The following is a 7452-nucleotide window of genomic DNA, read 5'->3' on the forward strand; positions in this document are numbered from 1 at the left end:
ATGTTTGAGGCTACATTTCAAATTCTGTCACCTTTTTGTGCCAGTTTTGATTCCAGCCAACCATGTTGGTGCAGCAGTGGGAGACAAGCTGTGTGGTTACGTTACAGGTATGTGACATTTTGTCAGAGGTCTGATGTCCTGAGGAATGTCCTAACAATACCCTGGTAAAAGCAGGAAAATTAACTCATCTCTCAAGGTCTCTGACTGATAAGTGTTCTGTTAGGTACCCTGTGCCATCTCCTGCCTACAGTTTCACCCCAGGATCCATTGTGCTGACTTGGAATTTCTTTGACGTCTATGTGTGACTCCACCTAGCCCATATTTTAAAATCTAAACACACACCTTCCCCCCCCAAAATAAGGACACCCTGCCTTAGCTGGGCCATAATGTCCCAGAGCACTCATCATTTCCAAGGAATGCAAATAATTGCCATGTGCTTAAACTCTGCTCTAGCATAAAGCATATAGCATGCCTTAATCATTTCCTTTAATGAACATCTCCAAATACCACACTCATGTGAGCAGCATACATGGTGCAGTGTATTCTGTGTTTATAAAGGAAAAATGAGGTTGAAGCTTAAGTTCCGTGTTACGGTATAAAGACAGAAATGGGCTGGTTTGCCTGCCGTGAGAAGCACTGGTGCTCACACAGGTGTTACAGCTCCCCCCTCTCTGCCCCAACTGATAGCAAGCAGGACATTATTGGCAATTAAGAATAAATATGCCTCATGGTTATATCTTTCTTTAAAGTGACATGAACTCCTACATGTAACTTGTAACTAATAATGAATCAAGTTTTGCCTTTAGATGGACTTTTGCTTCTGTATCTGATCCATCTGATCTTTAAAGTTATAATTATCCAACTCTATTCTATTTATGTAGTTAGCAGTATTTTACATTTGGGCATATCACCTTATCCCAAACTGTTACTCCATGATGGTAAGTCATGAGATTTTAGTGTTAATGGCTTCTTCAGCTCCCTAATGGGACAAGATTTCATTAAAGTCGTGTATTATCTAGCTTATAAAATTAATTTACCTTGCCTATAGGGCACCTCTGTGAGGTTTTGTTTCAGAAAGAATTACAGAATGAAACTTCTGTCTTTGATTTCCATGTACAGATTTCTAGAATCAGACATCTTCAGAAAATATGCAATTAAATGAGAAATGTTCTTGGAAATTTGGGGATCCAAAGACTGCTCTCCTCATGATTCATTCTCTGTGCTGAGCTGGACCTCTGACACACCATTTGCTTTTCCTCATCATGGTGAGACTTTAAAACGTGAGCTGAGGAGCAGGGAACTGAAAGGACTATTTCTGCTCCTGCCCAATCCTGTTACCCAGCCATCTACATGATGTCACCTGTGGCTTCTGCCCGTTTAAAAGTTTCTTGTGCCTCCTTCTCAGTACAGGGGCATTGCCGCTTGGTCTGGATTGGTCTCACCCGTCACATAGCCCTGTGGATTTGCACAAGGGCAAGCTGGCAGAAATTTGCCAGCCTCACCAGTGCATGCCTTGGTTTAGATGGCAATATGGGCTAATGATCTGATCCAGTATGGCACATCCTCTCACTGAGTGGTGGCTGAGAAGTAACTGCACTGTATTGCCAATCAGGTATGCCATTCCCCCGACAGTGCATGCAAGTAGGACATGAGAAACCTCAATTTTAAATTTAATTTCTTTCACCATTGTTTTGAATACAGATCTTATAAAACTTTTTCTTTAATTAACTTTTCCTGCACAGATAATTCATTTTTGCCAGCATCCTATGCCACAGGATGCTTCTGACTGTGCGTAGAGATGATATACGCTTTTTCTATTTCTGCCTGAAGCAGAATTAAAATAGGAAGGGAAGTGTTTGGTTGCACTTTTATCCTTCGGAGTACTTTTACTTGTGTGCACACGTGCAACATCTTTTGAGATCATAGCTCTCATATTTCCTAAAGGAAGAGGAGGAAAAAACAGGGCGGCCTTAGAGAAAAACAAAAAATCTTGGAAGAACATAAAAGCCTTGTGTTCATTACAGTGTGCCTTGAAGACTTTATCTGACATTTCTCTGAAACCTGAGTTATCAGAAGCAGTAATTTGCTCTGCATTATCTACTACCTCAATTCAAAAGAAGTACTAAAGAGGTGCCATTGGAATTCATACAGGAAGCCAGATCTCAAGGGAGATGCTCTGCCTCTTATGAAGGCAGCCGGTATAAGGGGAAGAAAGCAGAGAAGCTTCTGGGCTCAGTTATCTTGCAACTGCCTGGGACAAATATAGAAAGATGCTGTGCCTAGGTGTCAAGGTGTAAGTGTACACATCAGATCGTGTAGCAGGAGCAGGCAGAGCCAGTGAGAAGATACAGACAGTCAGACATGGTAGGGACAGCGAGTAACGGAGCCGGGCACTGTTGCCTGCTGCCTTGCCGGAGCTGAGCTTTTATCCATGGTAGGGCAGCGCTTCACATCCTGGCACTTTCCAGGTCCCACATGTCTACTTTATAAGCAGAGGCTGCAAAGAGGACTTTTTCATACTGGCTTTTTCGGCCCACATCAGGCTACATGAATAACTCGCTCCCTATGTGCTGTCTTGCATTGCTGCTGTTTTAGACAGTACACAGCGCTGAGCTGAGCTCTGCCTGCAGGCTGTCAGGATGTGGATGCAGGATTTGGTGTGAGTGCTCAGAGATGCTCAGCTGAAGTGTTCAGAGGTACCACCTCTGCTTCAGCAATGTGGTTTTCCACTTGTGCCAAGGCAGCAGTGCTTTTGAATTCCCTATGCCCTTATTGATTCTGACATCAGAAACACTGGCTTCAAACTTCCAGCCAATATGCCTGGGGGGAAAAAATGAAAAACACAGGCCAAAATGTTAGCAAACCATCCCTTTCCACACTGTAATTTCCCCATGCAAAGATCCTTCCTTCACTTGCCCTCAGATGCCAGCAGAGGTGATGCAATATTTGACTTTTTCCACACTATGTGCTATGGCATCTGTAAGCATAAAACAAGCAGACCTAACTCCAAGGGGTGGGCAGGCAGGGCTCCTTTCAGGCTGGCCAGGGCAAACATCCTTGGGGATCAGGCATCTAAAAAATTTTCATCTTAAAAATGGGAATAACTGCACTATCTGAGCCATGCTGAGCCACCTTGCATTTTGACAGCTTTTCTAACTTAAGACAATCTGCCTTGCTAAATATTAATCCATCTCTGTCCTGAAGGCAGTTAAATTGGTGATTTTTTAATTAGGATGGTTGTAATGGAGCAGCACTGCTCACTAAACAAAGGGGCAAAATGTGTATAATGAAAAGGGAAAAAAAGAAAACAGCCCAGCACCCTGTGCAGGATCAAATGTTTCCATTCCAGATGGGCTGTTATAAAAGAAGTGGATTCCTGGGAGAAATAAACCTTCAGCTTTTCTCCTGAAATATAAGGTAAATCTAGCACACACACAGAGAAGTATGGGATGCCAGGAAGGGAAACTTGTGTCCTGGGCCTATGAATTACCTGGAGCCAGTCATGTTTTCTTCATCTGATTTATTCATTTCTTTCACCCAGATGCCAACACTTGCTGCACCTCTTAAAATTGACTTTGCCCCACCCCAGCAGTGGCACATTTACCTTGGGATGAATCACCACCACCTTCTCCCTACGCAGCCTGCCTGTGCTCAGCCAAATGTCTTTTCCTCTCCCCAGTTGCAAAATAGTAGCTGTTGCCAGCACCTGAGTATTAAATCTGATTAAATTTGATGGAAGCAGGTCTTCATTCTGTCCCAAAAGAGCCAATACTACAGGCTTATGTGTCTCTTGCCTGGCGAGCTGCCAGGACAGGTGGAGGGACCGTCGAAACAGGACAGCTTGCCAAAAAATAAAACTCCTTCCGAAGGACAGCCCCAATATTTCAGTCTTTTTCAGGAGGTCCCCCCTCTACAGGTGAAATTCCACCTTTATATTTGAGTGTATCAGTTTCCCTCATCATCAAACCTGCTAGTCCTCTGTGTTTTACTCTGGAGCTCAGGAATATTGGTTTGCAAATATTTGTTCAGGTGGCAATGCTATTCTAGAACTTGAGCTTTCTGGCTTTATTTGCCCCTATGTGAGCATGCTGCTAACACAGATGGTGTCTCCTATTTTAGGCATTAGAAATCCTCAGAGGTGGGCAAATTCCTCGTTGATGAAAATGTTCCTATTGACTTAGTTCCTACATTTAGAGAAATCTGCATTAAAATCAGGAGCTCGGGCTCCGGAAATCATTATTTGCTTTCTGTCCATGTTTTACTTCATGATTTGAAGACACGATCTGTTAGAAATCAGCACATCTACAGAAACTACTTGGTTCACCAGCTAATAAAAAATGATTAAGCATAATAATGACAAAGCAAGCATGAACGATATCATCTTGACATTTATAAAGCTCAGGTGTATTGAATAATAATGGTCTGCTATTTGCCTTGCAACAGCCGCTGAAGTAGGTTCCATGCTCCTGTTTATGGCAAAGAAACGGCATCATGCATACACACACGTACACACACCTATGCTGCTGTGTAAATAATAGTCAGATGGTATCTGGTCCTGTAGCCATTAATGGTCAGAAGGTGTTAAGAAACTAAAGAAAGATGGATTAATGCATTCCAACGACTGAGATTTTCCAGTTGCCTTTTTAGGTCAGCTCTCTACTCCTATTGCTCCTTGGAGTGTTTTTGGGCACTCATGGGTGCTTAGCCACGCACATGCCAAGTTCTCCTGACTCACCTTGCTGCAGACAGCAACAAAAGCCATCCTCCAATTTTAAATGCTTGCCAAACTGTACATCCACTGGCTCATGAGGAGAGCTTTGCAAATGAGGCACTGGGCATGGAGTAACCAAATCAACTTGGAAGTGGTGTGTTCAACCACAACTTCGGATCTATGTACAACCCAGTTGCTGCACCAGAAGGGTGGAATAAATTGCATAGTATAAGAGTGTCTGTTGGTTCATTTATTACAGCTGCTATGCAGAAAGCTTATTGCCTCCCAGAAATGGTATTTGTGGATACTGTACATATGACAGAAAAATACCAGAGGCTCTTTATATAAAGCTTTCTCACCTGTTAGAACAGCAGTTTGCTCTCTATAGGGATCTTAAAGGTGGTGGTCAGATGTGCACAAAGACCAGAACTTAATCATGTTAGCTCCTCAGCTCTAACTTCTTGTGTCTCTGGCCACGCCTGAGACAGCCCTGGGCTGAACAAGATATTTCAGGGCACTTGAGGCACTGAAAACAGGGTGGCTGGGCCAGCCCGACTGCTGCTCCTGCCTCTGCCTGCCCTGCAAAGGCAGCCCTGCCGCAGCACAGCACCAAGCACTGCCCTTACTGCACGGTGAACCTCAGCATTGCATCTGCAGGTGCTCGAGCTTGCTTCACTCCCCTGCAAAGGCAAAGCTGTGATTAAAGCCTTGTCCTGAACGATCCTGGGTATCATCATGGGGACCAGGGGAGTCTGCAGGAAAGAATACAGACAAGACTAGTGACAGAGAGAGGAACTGGGTAGCAAGCATGATTGCTAACTTGCTTTTGAAAGGAAATAGCAACCCTTAATGTGCTGCTACCTGATGAGCAAGTCTACTAGAGTTGACTACTAGATACCTTCCACTAGTCTACTGGCTTATAGTTTGCTACAGACAAGCCCCAAAGGCTGTTGAGGCCTTCTGAGGCTGCTGCGCGCAAACAAGCACCCCGCCGCTGCCCAACTCAGATGGCAACTTTGGTCCTGGAAACACCATCAGAGCTGCTATGCTTCTGCACTGGTGCTAGGTCTTTGCAAGGAGAAAAAGGAGCCAGGAAGTTTTTTTGTTTCTAAAAACATGACTCAAGATTGTCCAGAACTAGGATTCCAAAACTAGTTTGAGGTTTGTGTGTGCTTGTTTTGGTTGTGGGGCTTGGTTTATATTTTTATTAATGCCCTCAGGGACTGAGTCAAGTTGCAGGCAGCCTTTTCCCTCAATCTTGTTCGCATAAAGCAAGATCAAGATACCAAAAACTCTGTCCGGAATGTGGAAATCTATGGCAAAAAATCAACCAGGAAAGTCTGCAACTGCTGTGCCAGCTAGTTAAGAAAATTAATCCACTGCATGATGGGCAAAAGAAAATTAATCCACTTCCAAATGGACAGGACACTTCAAAAGCTTTGGTGGATCTGTCAGGAGAGTAGATTTTATATGGTAAGGAGAAATCTGATCATTAAAGAAGTGTCTGCAGAGGTGGCAGCTCCATCACAGCAGTTGAAATAGGAGCTCAGAAATGTTTCTAGGTAGCTTTGGTAGACTTCAAATCGATCAAAGAGAATCAATGTTTATTGGAGTCTCCATTTCTGTTACAACTTAAGAAGTAACTGAAGGAAGACTGGAGCTGCTTTGAGCACAGTGTAGACCTGACCATAAGAAAACACCATTGGAAGAAAAAGAAAAGCAAACCCCAGTCTGGAATATATGAAGATCAGCCACATCTACCACAGGATTCATCCCTATTCATCTGCCACAAATTCCCTGTAAAGATGACACAAAATTGTAAGTTCCTACTCTCCCTGATGCATATTCTGTTTTCCATTAAAAGGAATTAGGTAAAAATGGTTCCATTTCTTCCCTTTTTTTTTTTTAAAGATCTTCTCTGAACAATACAATACTTCCCTCTGTATTTTGTTAGAACTTTGGCATCTCATGTTTACAGAGCACACAGTGGGTTTAGCTAGAAAACAGGAGCCAAAGGTGATTTGAAGAATCATGCTGCGCTCTCTCATTATAGTAACTAGTATGGACAGCAGGGAGTGGTGGGCTTTCTCTCGTGTGATGGCTGCAACACAAGACCTGGTAGAATATGATCTGCTTTACAATAGCTGACTCAGCTCTATGGTGGGGAAAAAAATATTGGGTCTGCCTTATATAAGCAGCATAATGTTAACTCCAAATGGTATCTTACCTTCTTGTAAGGTTTCAGACACATACACACACACAAGCGAAAAGTATGAGCAAACACTTCTGTTTTTAAAAAAATTATCCCTACAGTTCAAAAGTTTATTACACTTTTGTAACCAATCTTCTGACATGAAGAGATTATAACAATTTAAAAATGTTTCAGGAAGCAACATATGGGTATGCACTCACTGTATGTTGTGACAAAATTCAAGGTAGTAAGTGGTAAATTTGCAACCATCTGTGCAGAACAAAATTACCCAAAAAAAGCAGACAAGCAAATACTGCAAATAACCCATGATGAGAAAAGTATCATAGGATCATAGAATGGTTTGGGTTGGAAGGGATCTTAAAGATCATCTCATTCTAACCCCACCCCTGCCATGGGCAGGGACACCTTCCACTAGACCAGGTTTCTCAAAGCCCCATCCAACCTGGCCTTGAACACTTCCAGGGAGGGGGCACCCACAGCTTCTCTGGGCAACCTGTGGCAGTGCCTCACCACCCTCACAGTAAAGAAT

The sequence above is a fragment of the Strix uralensis genome, chromosome 1 (assembly GCF_047716275.1).
Source record: "Strix uralensis isolate ZFMK-TIS-50842 chromosome 1, bStrUra1, whole genome shotgun sequence".
NCBI classification, from domain to species: domain Eukaryota; kingdom Metazoa; phylum Chordata; class Aves; order Strigiformes; family Strigidae; genus Strix; species Strix uralensis.